General features: G+C 40.6%; 1 protein-coding gene and 1 pseudogene across 3 annotated transcripts in view; both read right to left on the reverse strand.

Annotated features, from left to right (window-relative positions):
• Positions 1-14,208, reverse strand: part of EHBP1 (EH domain binding protein 1) — a 587,840-nt gene that overhangs the window by 500,067 nt on the left and 73,565 nt on the right. The window lies entirely within an intron of this gene.
• LOC114008450 (uncharacterized) lies at positions 12,009-12,150 on the reverse strand (annotated as a pseudogene).

Raw genomic sequence — 14,208 nt, forward strand, 5'->3', positions numbered from 1 at the left:
TAGAAAAACTCAGTGTCTCTTATATAATTTTGACTTCCAGTATCTCTTCTAGAACCTAGTACACTAGGAAAATGAACATTCTTGATATTGTTATTTAAAATCATAATTTATTCCTTGATAGCTACATAGTCTTATAAATCAGCCAAAATACAACTTTTGGAGGAAAACTGACTTTCAAGGTACGACTTTGTTATAGTAATAGCAACATCAACTCAGCGTATTAAAAAAAGGTGCTAACTTATGATGCACATATTTCTACTTACTAACTCAATTTTTCTTTTGGAGAGGTTTTTTTTTTTTTTTTTTTTTTTTTTTTTTTTTTGGATAGGGTGTGTGTGTTCTCCAGACAGAGAGAGACAGAAAGGTAGAAAGGGAGAAATCACCCCCCAGGGGGGATGGCCATGTCGCAATCCCTTCTCCTCCATTCTCCTCTTGGAATCTTGGGCATACACGCACACTCACCCGGCATGAGTTTTAAGCCACTGGGTCAGAGACGTGAACTGCGGTGGACTACATGGGAGTCCCACGACATAGCCATTACACTAACAGCTGGTCCCACTAACTCAATTTTTTTAAAGAATTATTTTACTTAACTTTATGTATGTATGTATGTATGTATGTATTTTAATTTGACCAGCCAGACAGAGCAAGAGAGAGAGAGGGAAAGCAAGAAAGCAAGACGCTAGGTCTGAGACTCCAACCACAGTCAGTCATGTGGAAGTCCAGCACCCTTAACAACCATGCCACCTGCTGGTCCCACTAACTTAATATTTTAGACACTAATTTAATTTTAATAATAGCACTGCAAAATCATCACTAGATCTTGGCCAAAAGACCAAGAAACCTAAGTTAATAGTAGTTATTAAATTTATGAAAGGCCAAGTTTTCTATACGACAACGTCTGATGCCAGACTTTCAACCACTCTTCTCTCCTCACTGCGTTGCTGATTTGCTTGAGGTATGAAGGGAAATGTTTAAGATGATGTTACTGGAGATGTGCCCTCTATCATCATTTGGACCTAACACTGTTTTGAGAATTCAGGCCAATACGAGAAGGGAAATGAAACAAACTCAAGAGCAATAAATAATGGAAGAAATAAAAACATCACCATTTCAAGACAATTGATTATGTTTCTAACAAAACATCCAAAGAATCAGCTGGAATGTTTAGACTTACCAGAACAGAAATGGCCAGATAAAATAGAAAAAAGTCATTAAGATCCTTGAATATTAATAATTACAAGCTAGAAAAACTTAACAAAAGAGATATAGTTCATAATAGTAATAAAATATAGAGAGGAATAGACTTAGTGTTTGGCTGTATAAACAAAATAATAATAAACTTTATTAAATAATAACATCCAGGAATAATAAAATATGATAAAGATGTTAACTCTCAGTATGTTATTTTAAAAAATTTAATCCAATACCAAACAAAAACTTAACTAGGTTATCTTTAGCATTTAGAAAGAGTAGGGACCAGCAGTTAGCATAATGGCTATGTCGCTGGACTCCCACGTAGTCGACCGCAGTTTGCATCCCGGACCCGGTGGCTTAAAACTCACGCTGGGTGCATGTGCGTGCGTGCCCAAGATCCCAAGAGGAGAATGGAGGAGAAAGGATTGTGATGTCCCATCCCCCCTGGGGGGTGATTTCTTGCTTTCTGTCTCTCTGTCTCTGTCTTTCTGGCGAGCTCACGAGCCCTATAGGAAAAACCTCTCCAAAAAAAAAAATCTAAAAAGAGAGAAAGGACAATGAGCAAACAAAGTAGCAATATGTCAGTGAAACAAAATAGAAACCCTAGAGTTTCTAGAAACAAATTCAGTTTTATGTAAATATTAAATAAATGATCAAGTGTAAAATAAAATAATAGAGATTACTTAAAAATATATATTGTGGAAATCATTTATTAGAAATTTGAATTAAGTTAGTTTAGATAGAATACTTCCAACCACACTCCAAAATGTACCCCCGTATCTTAGTAGTAAATACTCTTTTTTTAAAAAAAATTATATATTTATTTAATTCCATTCATTATTTTTTTTTTCAGTTTGATCAGAGAAAGGCAGAGAGATAGAGAAAGGGGTAGCTAGAAATTAAGCTGCAGTCAGCCATGTGGGAATCCAGTGCCTTGAACCACCACGCCACCTGCCAGCCCAGTAGTAAATATCCTTAAACTCATAAATAAATAAAATACAAACACCACTGAGTGAGTGTTAATTAGATCTCTAAAGTGCTGGTAATTTTCAGTTTGAAACATTAGGAGAAATTACAAAGGACTCACAGTTTTGTATTTAATTTTTTTAAATATTTATTTAACTTAGAAATTGCAGAATTACGGAGAAATTAAAGAAGTACATGAACTTTTCTAGATTACTAGAACTTGGAGGGCCTATCCTCTCCTCTTGCACAGTGTCAGGCACATAGTTGACTAAATATTTTAATTAAGTAGACTTTGATTAATTATATGTTAAGACGAAAAAATCACCTTAGAGTCTAGTTAATCAGTTGCAACTAAGAAGGATCATTGCAAATTAATTTCTTAGACCCAGATGTGTAAGGACCATGGACAGAAAGCTTTGTAATCAGCTGTGAAATGGACAAGTGATGGGACAAACAGGTGGGATATGAAGGAGTATTAGGTCACACGCCACCGTATGGATCAGCTGTTGGAGAGTGACAGCGGCTGACAGGTCACACTGGTTTAGGACAGTCAGCATAAATGTGGCCTGACTCAATCAAGAAATCTTATTCAACGTGGGAGGCCCAAGACCAGGATGCTAGGTAACTGGACATAAAAACAGCAGTCTCAGACCAGCAGGTGGTATAGTGGTTAAGGTGCTAGAATCCCACATGGCCGACTGCAGTTCAAATCCCAGACCTGGCAGTTTGAAAATCACACTGGGCATGTGTGCATGAGTTTCCCAAATCCCAGGAGAAGGAACTGTGGCATGGCCATCACCCCTGGGGAGGTGATTTCTCACTTTCCCTCTCACTATCTCTCTTTGTCTCTCTCCTCACCAGCGAGTACATGCACCCTGTGGGAAAAAACCTTAAAAAAAAAAAAAAAAAAAGGAGTCTCAGAGCTAGACAAAGGGTGTCTGTTTGCAGAGAAGAGAGGACCACATACTTCCCATCAATCTTTTTGTAGGATAATTGCAGCCTCTTCAAGCACTTAAACTTCATGGTTGCTGCATTTTTCACCTAAGGCAGGCAGAGGGATTTTAAATTCAGTATCTGATTGTTTTCAGTGCATACACGGTACAGGAAATATTCATTCAACATCATTTAGTAGTGGAGAGTTTGTGTAGTAAGATGTTTCTGCATTATTTCCAGAGACTACCTTGTGCTGTCTGCTCACAGCATTCTACATATTCTTGTAGAGAATATCTACAACACTTACTTAGGCAAGGTTGAAAAATGATCAATATGGAGACCAGTTAGCGTAATGGCTATGTCACTGGACTCTCATATAGTCGACCACGGTTCGCATCCCGGACCCGGTGGCTTAAACTCATGCCGGGCGCGTGTGCGTGCGTGCCCAAGATCCTGAGAAGAGAATGGAGAAGGGATTGCGGTGTGGCCATCCCCGCCGGGAGGTGATTTCTCGCTTTCTATCTCTCTGTCTTTCTGGTGAGCGCACGCACCCCATAGCAAAAACCTCTCCAAAAAAAAAAAGATCTATATGGTTTCATCAATACCTGTTTTCCAATCTAGTGTTGAAAACTGGTTTTGAAAACATGGGATATGATATAATGCTTGGAAATACGTTCTTTTCCTTTTTTAAAAAAGAGGTTTATAACTCAGGGCTCATGTACTTGCTGGACAGACAGAGACAATGAGAGGGGAAGTGAGAAATCACTCCCCAGAGGGATGGACACACCCCAGTCTCTTCCCCTTATTCTCCTCTCAGGATCGTGGGCACTCATGTACATGCTATAGCCCTAGCATGATTTTCAAGCCACCAGGTCTGGGATTCAAACCACAGTTGGTCATGTGGGAGTCCAGCAATGTAACCATTATGTCACCTGCTGGCCCCTGAATCTAAATATTTTCATCATTTTAGCCCTGTTTTCTCAGGATGATAAAAATAAACACATTGTAAAAAAAATTGGGAGCATAGACCTGTCCACATTTACTCCATGACTGGAACCATGTTCCAGTCTGAATGATGCTCCTGTAGGTCTACCTAGAACAAATGAGAAATGATGTATCTGTCAGCTCGATGGACGACAATTCATTCAAGATGAGTGGATTTCATTCTTTTGCTCTTATTACTTGACCAGGATGAAATGGGCCAGCACAGATTTGAAAATCATCCCTTTCCTAGCTATGCCTACAGCAACTTCCTGAACATCAAGAGAAAAGAAGAACAGGTTTTTTAAAACATTATTCGTGAAAAGGCTGGTAATGACAGGGCCCATGTTAAGCACATGTTAAATATATATTACTACATAGTGGCAGGATGAGAGAAACTGATATGTCAAATATTTTAAACTCCATGATCAAATTGGAATAATATCAAAAGTGATTGTAATCTGAGGCAGTGAATTCAATTTTCCTTGCATTATGGAGATTTCTCTGAGCAGACCTAGGTTAAATGATTGCTCTGAGGTTGATGACACACTGATTCCTGGTGCCAGCAATGACTTCAGCTTGATGGCAACCTTTACAAATTGCTTCCTGTATATTCTTTGTGAGAATAACAAGCAATTCATTTTGCCTGAGAGTGATTTTTAGCAGAGACTCCACCCAACAACTTGGATTTAATAAATGAACTATACTTTGGTATTACAAACATCTTTTTGGAGATGCAAGTTCCACATATAAGTTTTTGTAAAAGCAAAGCATTTTCATTTTCTATTCAGTGAAAGCCAGATGGATCCTTATTAGAAATAGCCAACAATTACATAATTTGGGACCCACAGTTAGTGTAATGGCTATGTCACTGGACTCCCATGTAGTCGACCGCAGTTCGTGTCCCGGACCTGGTGGCTTAAAATTCACGCCGGGCGTGAGTGCGTGTGTGCCCAAGATCCCAAGAGGAGAATGAAGGAGAAGGGATTGAGGCGTGGCCATCCCTCCTGGGGGGTGATTTCTCACTTTCTGTCCCTCTCTATCTGTCTGGCAAGCGCACACGCCCTATAGCAAAAACCTCTCCAAAAAAAAACCCGCCCTAGAACAAAAACCTCCCCAAAAAAAAAAAAAAAACAAAGAAAGAAAATAGCCAACAATTACATAATTTATATGATGAGTTGTTGGGAAGGGGGGAAAAAGGGAGCAAAGGTCACTGAAGAGTTATATGTGTGTGTGTGTGTGCATGTAAGATATCCAAGTTAATATTTGTAAAAGACTTTAACACCACAACCAGAACCACATTTAGTCACTCAAGTGTTCTTTCATTCATTTATTTAACATGCAGTATTTATTGAGCGCCCGGCATACGTTTATCCATTCATTCCCTTCTGTGTTATAGACTTGATACATAATAGTCGAACAAAACAGACAATACCTATATCCTTTTGTTCTTTTTTTAAAAAGATTTATTTATTTAATTTTACTTATTCACTCACTTATTTTAATTTGACCAGAGAGAGAGAGAGAGAAAGCGAGAAAGCAAGTCACCAGGCCCGGGACTCGAACCGTGGTCGGCCATGTGGGAGTGTCCAGCGCATTAGCCACCACACCACCTGCTGGTCCCACAATACCTATATTCTCATGGAACTTAACATTCTAATGAGGGAAGACAGACAATAAACCAAAAGCTACCCATAGAAAAATTCTTTTAAAGAAAACTGTGTACTTAACAGGCAAGATAGAGGAATTCTCTACATACAGAAAGGTATTGGGAGCACTTCCATCTTTGTGACTGGTAGCAGATAAAAATCATAGTAGTAAATATTTAGTTTGACATTGTTCATACATTGTGTGTGATTTATGACCTACTTCCTGAAATCAAAATGCTTACAACTCCCAACTTTCAAAGTGTTCTTGCACATTATACAGGCAGTCAGGGAAGGGAGAACCAGTAGAACCATAAGAACCAGGAGAGCTGGTGGGAGTCCAAAGGCCTGAGACGTACCCCTACTAGCAGTGGTGTAACTCTATGTCAGAGATTTTTTTTGGAGGGCAGGAGATGGATACCCTGGCTCAAGAAGAGAGAAAACCTGCTTTTCTTCTGTCATTTTGTTATATCTAGACCCTCCACAAACTGGATCATGCCTGCCCATATTGGTGAGGGTAGGTTTTGCTTACCCAGCCTACTGATTCAAAGGCTAACCCCTTCTGGAAACACCATCACAGACATATCCAGAAATAATATTTTACTAGCTAGCTCAGTATCTCTTAACTCAGTCAAATCGATACTTACAATGAACCTTTATAGTAATTTCTTTTTCTTTTTTTTTTTTTTTTTGACAGAGAGAGACAGAGAGACAGAAAGTGAGAAATCATTCCCCAGGGGGGATGAACGCACCGCAATCCCTTCTCCTCCATTCTCCTCTCGGGAACTTGGGCATGCACGCACATGCATCTGGTGTAAGTTTAAGCCACTGGGTCCAGGATTTGAACGGCGGTCAACTATATGGGAGTCCAGTGACATAGCCATCATGCTATCTGCTGGTCCCCCATTATAGTAATTTCTATAGTCCTTCCATTTTTAAAAAAGTTTATCCATTTCTCCCTTCTGTGATTGAAAGAGACAAGAGAGAGAGAACACCAACCAACCCTAGACGACCATGCGCACACTTGTGCCTGACATGCCGAAGGAGGTTTCAGGATCTCCAGACCTAAAAAAAAATTTTTAAGGCTCAACATTTTTTTTGTCTTTCACAAAAAAGAAATAGAGAGAGAGACAGACAACTGACCCACCAGCCTCCTGCAGTTAGGGTTATGAGTACGCATCATGGAGCACTGAGTTACTGTTGCACCCCCAGAGCTGGCCTAAAAAACATTCTTTTGACTTCATATGCCTTTCTTCTTTATTTTCTTCAGTGAATATTACTTTGAATCTTTAATAAGTTTGCTTTTAATTGGGCATTTAATCAACTTTACAATGAGAGTTAAAGGAATATCTAAGTAGCAATACTAACTAGAATTTACTAAAAAAAAAATGCCCTCAAATTTCCATGTTTTCATAAACCCTGAAGACATTTTCCATTCTACTGTTTGCATAAAAACAACTATACATAATAGTTAGAAACTGGTCATTTAATCATTCCAAACTGTACTTTTTCTCATCTGCTATTGTTTTCTATAGTCCTTTCCCTATGTGTTCCTCATATTTATTTTTCCAACCAGCAATATGCTTCATTGTATCAATGTTTCTTATTTTCCTTCTAAAGTTTCCTATATAAGTAGACATAGAGACTTTTTCTAGTTTTTAGTTATCCTAACTAGTGTTTCTACATATCTCTCTGTGCCTTTTCTTTCCATCTTCCAAAGTTAAATGAGATAGTGTATGTTTAAGGGTATGAGCTCTGGCAGACTGGCTGGGTTTGAATTCTGGGCCTCCTATTTACCATCTGTGTGAACTTGGGCAATTTACTTAACATCTCTGAGGCACAGTTTCCTCATTTAAAACATAGGAATAGTAATAGCACCACCTCACAGGATTAGTGTGAGAATTAAGTGAGATATTATTTAGATATATAAACACTTAAAACTGTGCTTAACACATAGCAAGCATTCGATCATGTTAGCAATTATTATGTAAATACTTAGCATACCCTTTATTGCATTCTAAAACTCAATAAATACTAATTTCCTTCTTTTTGTCTCCCCAAGTTACTATAACGTAGAGTACTTTATCTTCTGTCTCTTTTCTTAATGAGAGACAAAGAGAAAGAGGGGTATTTTTGACAGGGTCTCACCATGCTGTGATCTTCCTGCCCCAGCCTCCCAGTTAGCTAGGATCACAGTGTGCACTGCCACCCCAAGGATGTCTAAGGTGTTCTGGTATTCAAACCCAGGCCTTCCTTAGGTCTCTAGGATCACACAATAGCACCCCACCACCTGTAGTACCATAGCCCGATCTGATCTTTTTTATTTAATGGTGGAGTTATAAGCTTAGAGTTGTTACAAATTTTATAAATTTAGTCTCTGATTCACATTATGTGTGTCCAAGATGCTTTCCACATCAAGAGCGTCAGCTTAAAGAATCATCAGGTATGGGCCAGCAGGTGGGGTGGTGGTTAAGGTGTTGGACTCTAACATGGCTTGCCTGTGGTTTGAGTACCAGACCTAGTGGCTTGAAAATCATGCCGTGTGTGTGTACATGCAGGCCCAAAATCCCAGGAGGAGAATGGAGAAGAGACTGTAGTGTGGTCATCTCCCCTGGGGGTGATTTCTCATTTTCCCTCTCACCACGTGTGATGAACACACGTGCCCTATGGCAAAAACCTTAAAAAACAAAAAATTGTTGGCACAAGTATCCTACCTTACATTGATTTACATTTGTATTTTTCTTCTGTAACAGCTGGAGCCCTTAGTTTCAAGGGACAGACCTCAACCTTTCACTTGAAGGAAGAGTATGGATATGGCTGGCTGGGCTTCAGAGTCAGCTGAATCCAAGACATGAGGCATTGTTTATTTCTTCTCTCACTCTCTCTTTCTCTCTCTCTGGCCTCTGCTTTTTTCCATGCATTGGTTTCACTTTAAAGCCCTGATTTTCTCCACATGCTAGGAAGCCTGGCCACCAGGAATTCCCATGCTCTTATTAATAATGACTGAATGCGTTTACCAACTCCACATTCCCAGGGAAGGTCTCTCATTGGTCTGGCTTGGGTCAGTTGCTCACCCTTAAACCAATAAACTATGGCCAAGGAGTTGGGCTCTATGACTGGTGGTTCCTGTCAGAGCCATTCGTTTGGAGTGAAAGAAAAGGCATGACCTCAAAGAGAGAGTGCCAGTGGAAAGGGCTTTGGCCGGACTAAACAGTGAATTCTACCAAATCAAGTTATTAGAGAAGCTTGACATGTTTTATATCTATTTCCTACTCTTGTAAGAACTTCTGCCTCTTAAATTCCTCTTTAACCACTTGTCATCAAAGATACACTTTTTTCTTATATATTTATATCATTTCCTTAATAGTTTTGGAAATATAACTGTGATAGTGTTGGAAAAAACCTAGAATGCCATCAACAAGCACACTGAATAACTGCTACGAGTAAGGGTTCACTCTGGGTGCCATGAGAGGGACAGAGAGCTGCAGCACTAGACGAGATTTATTCCCTAACGGGATTAAACAACAGAGAGAGGAAAAAAATAACGAAAGACTGTACAATAGTGGCTCCTCTGCTATGGAGGTTTTGTTCTTAAAAATTCCGAGGCAGAAGGAATTGTGGTTCAAGAACTTAAACCCATATGGTAAAAATCAGGTTGGGCTGGGGCCTACAGGTGGCGTGGTGGTTAAAGGCGCTGAATTCCCATGTGGCCAATCGCGGTCTGAGTCCTGGACCTGGCGGCTTTCTTCTCCTTTTCCCTTTGTCTTTCTCTGGTCAAATTAAAAAATAATAATAACAAATGGAATTAAATAAATAAATTTTAAAAAATCATGTTGGGGAAATGATGTGTGGGAAAGCCACTAGAGTTATGTTTTCTTATACTAAAATAAATATGACTTTTATACATCTTAAATTAGTAGTCATGACTACTATATGAATGTTCAACCCTTTACCATTTCATACTCATTAGCAGGATATTTCTTGGGATCTTCTTTTCCATTGTTTTCATAAGATGTTTGTAAGTGATTTTATAAGCTCGCTAAAAATACCACAGTGAGAATTCTTTCTGGGGCTGGGCCTTCTCTGAATTCTTTATTATATTGGGTTGTCAGAAAAACAGTGACACAACCCAATATCTTTAAAGTTTACTTATTTCCTGAGAGAGAGCGAACACCCCCAAAAGTGTCTCAACACTGTAATGCACCCCCAGCTTCAGTCAGCCCTAGATCACAGACACATATGTTCTCAGTAGACTCGGAGACTGCTGGGCTTGAACCAAAGACCTGCCCATGTGGGATTGCCTTACAGAATGTCACGGTTTGCACCACCATCTGGCCCTAGGTCTTTTTAATTTTGTTTCTATTGAATTCACTCTTGTCCTGTCCATATCCCTTCTATGCCAAGGTCTTTTTTCCCCCTCTTTTCTTTCTTCTTCTTTTCCTCCTTCTCTCTTTCCTTTCCCTTCCTACTTTCCCTCCCTCCGTCCTTCTTTCAGAAAGAGAGGGAGAGAGAGTACAAGAGAGAGAGAGAGAAAATCACCCTCAACAGGGTCTCATGCCACAGTCCTACCTTCATTTCCCAGGCAGCCAGGATCACAGGTGCTCACACATGTGGGCCTGGTGGGTGTAGGTCCACCTGGGATCCAAATCCTGAGCTTCCAAGTGGCTTTCAGAATTGCCGAGTATTGCACTGCTGCTGATGTTGGTCTGCTAAGGGCTTCCTACTGCAAATACCTGTGACTCTGACTAAAGACCTTCCAGTTTCAGGGATAGATACAATCAGGGATAGGCTATAAGTTCTGGGGACTTACTGCCTCCAGAAACAAAAGAGAGTTGATGGATAATGCACCAGCTCTCCCCCATCAAGTGGGACACCTCAGAGGTGGGTGCTACACAGTGTCCCAGAGGTCTCTAAGGGATTGAGCCCCAATTGACCATAGTAATAACATGTGTAACCTCTTTGCATTGACTTCTTTGAATCATATCTAAATAAACTACCTGCATTAAAATCCTTGTTTTAGGGAACCAGCAGTTAGCGTAATGGCTATGTCGCTGGACTCCCACGTAGTCGACTGCGGTTCATGTCCCGGACCCGGTGGCTTAAAACTCACGCCGGGCACGTGTGCGTGCGTGCCCAAGATCCCGAGAGGAGAATGGAGGAGAAGGGATTGCGGCGTGGCCCTCCCCCCTGGGGGGTGATTTCTCGCTTTCTGTCTCTATGTCTCTCTCTGTCTGTCTGGCGAGCGCACGCGCCCTACAGTGAAAATCTCTCAAAAAAAAAAAAAAATCCTTGTTTTAGGGTTTGGTTATGGGGGAAACCATCTTAAGGTAAAGTTTGACTTCAACCCCCTGGATGCTTCTTCATATTATATGAGCCCCCAAGAAATGAGATAGGCTTGATATGGAACAATCTTTGAGAACTGAACTCCCTCTATACCCAGAATCTGGCAGCTTGGATTTGCCTTTGGAATTCCATGCTGGTCATGTGCAAAACTCCCCTTTCATCCCCACTGATGTCATAGGAAGTCCTTTCAAAGTCAAGGATTATTACTGCTTGTCTTCCTTGGTCCTGCTCCAGTCTTCATTTTAAAAATCTCCACCTTGTCCTGTTTTAGTCCCCTTTCTATTTTAAACTTTCGTTGTTTTCCTTTCCTAGCTATTTATGGAAGGAGTGATCTGTAATTTACACATACCAAGACTCAAATTCTACAGTTACTGATATAACATAAACCTAAGGAAACTTCAAAAAATTAGTGGAATGTGAAATTGAAGTATGAGTTTATTTTGGTACAAAAAATGTTGAAATCCATGCATAGTTTTTTCATAATATACACTTTCCATGAACTTTATGTTTATTTTAATTTGCTATTGGGCATGTGTGAGACCAAAAGAGACAAAGAGAGAAAGTGAGAAAGAACGCCCAGGGTCAGGGCACTGGGGAGATGACCACACCAAAATCCCTTCTCCTCCCAGGATCTTGGTCATATGCATACATGTGCCCAGAATTTTAAAAAATGTATCATCATCATTTTAATTTGACTAGAGAGAGACAGAGGAGGAGAAAGAAAAGGTGAGAAAGCCACCAGAAAGCACCCCACCACGTTAAGGACTCAAGCCACAGTTGGGGGTCCACCATGCTACCAGCTGGCCCCATCTAGCATGTTTTTCAAGCCATTGGGTCTGGGATTCAAATCACGTAGTTGGCCATGTGAGATCTACTACACCATCTGCCTGGCCCTGCATGAACTTTTAGAAGACCCCTTGTATATGTCTTTTTTTTTTTCCCCAGGGGAAAGTACGAATGCAGTCCCCCACTACCACAAACTATATTTGGGGTAATTGCAGGGGTCAGCACACCCGGAGTGCAATGGATGAACTTCCCACTGGAAACCACCTTCGTGATCATATCTCCCCTGCCAGGTAAGTATGCGCACGTCTTAAATAAGAATTATGCTTAAGGGAATGACATGGTTAGAGAGTTTAAAATGGTATGTTGAAAAGGAAGTAGAAATACAACCTTGATAGTCAGGGAAGGCATCTCAGAGGAGATGGGAACCCCTGCTCTAGTCTAGTCTTGCAGTTTACAAATGAAGGGACTAAGATACAAGAGGTTGAGCTTCTGGACCACAGTCCTATAGCTTATGTATGGAGAGCTGTCCCAGCCCCTCAGTGTTCATCCTCAGGCTGCCCCCTCACCTTTTGTCCAGGGGCAGCCCTCCCCCCACCTTTTGTCTTTTGTGGCCTTGAGATTTGTCATGGCGACTAAGCCTGGAACGAGATGAGAACAGCTAACACATTCTCCTAAGCACTCAGCATTGCGCAGTATCAGCTGTCCTAGGAAGGCTTTAAATATGGGTGAAAATACTGTTTGTTTTAAATCTTGGAAAAAATTTGAGTTGCATGGAATTTTTTTCTCCAGAATTAATCATGAGTAACATATTCTTTAGCCTTATTCTTTGGAGAAATAGAAAACAAAATAGCCATTGTAGGCTCTCTTTGTTTAGACCCAGGGACCAAGGACATTGCTCACCCCTCCCACTGAGCAGCCCAAAGATATTGGCCTCTCTGGAGAGCACTGAGTACCCAGGGTGGCAGGACCCTGCTGAGTAAGCCCTTCCCAGACCCATGCTTGATTCCAAGGAAACAATCCCTCTGACTGTTCTTGAGCCTTGTCGTATCAAATATTCTCAACAAGTTCTTACAATTTCTGTTTTTAAAATAAAAATAAGAAGACCAGCACATTCCTTTTATGTTTGTGCAAATGAAGTGGAGGCAAGAAGCTGGGGAACGTCTGGCAAAAGTCTTTTGATATGTAACTCGAATGCTTTCCTCCTCATGTCCTGAAATATGAATTAAAATAATATATTCACTTTTGTCTCAGATTTCAAGATCATATTTTCGGTGCTTTCTACAGACTGTGAGATCAATATTCCAAGAATGAGTCTGTCTTTTTTATCAGCCTCCAGTAACAGTGACTCAGGCCTAACTGAGGATCCATTACAATACAACTTTTTCTTCCCACAGTGTGCTTTGTTTTAAAGTGGGGCATCATTAGCTCACTTAGTGCTCACTTCAGAACAATGCTATTTACTGCAAAGTCATTTAATTAGAAAGCTAATTTCCTGTAATGTACAATTTCAGGCAGTTCAGTGTCGATTGGGTGATACACTGACATTAATATTATGCGTACTGTACCATTCTCATTTTCCGCATTGACTCATGTTTGACTTGATCTAATCAGCACGTCTCACTTACTACAGAAAACATCTTTTTTCAGCAAAGATTTTTAGTACCTGGAGTGTGCACTGGGGTCAGGTGTGCATGTGTGATGTCTACCCACAGCCCCCTAGCCTGCCCCAGAACCTGTCTTGTGCCCATAATATGTAGTCCCCAATTAAAACTATGCACTCCCTCTGTCACCCCACTGCCAGACTTCCTACTTCTCTTGCAAGGGAATCATTGTAGAGAAAAATTAGAGCCTCTAGAAAATCAGAGATTCATAGGGAAGAAATGATAGGAAGCAGCAACAGCTCTGGGAGGTTGTTTCTAGGACCAAACAGCCAGTCAGGGATGGGCCTTGTGGTAAGCATCCCCTTGAAAGCAAACAAACAACATATCAAACATAGAAAAAGAGGGGGAACACTCTAGGAACGCAATGTGATTGTAAGTCATTCTCATCTGCAGATGGTTTGGTTCAAACAAATTGCTTTCTGTCTTATAAACCAGCTACACTGGGGTGGCTCTGTGGCCTGTGAGTAAGGCAGCAGGATCCCACATGGTCAGCTGCACAGTTCAAGTCTCTCCCTAGCAGCTTGAAAAACACACTCGGTATGTTTGCATGCATGGCATGATCATGCCCCATTAAGGAGGTACTTTCTCCCTTCCCCTCCCTTTCTCTTTCTCTCTCTGGCGTGTGTATGCACCCTCTGGCAAATTACAAAAACAAAAAACAGCTACACCAAGAACATGGAATTTTGTTTGCTAGG

This window comes from Tupaia chinensis, unplaced genomic scaffold, assembly GCF_000334495.1.
Source record: "Tupaia chinensis unplaced genomic scaffold, TupChi_1.0 Scaffold000341_1, whole genome shotgun sequence".
NCBI classification, from domain to species: domain Eukaryota; kingdom Metazoa; phylum Chordata; class Mammalia; order Scandentia; family Tupaiidae; genus Tupaia; species Tupaia belangeri.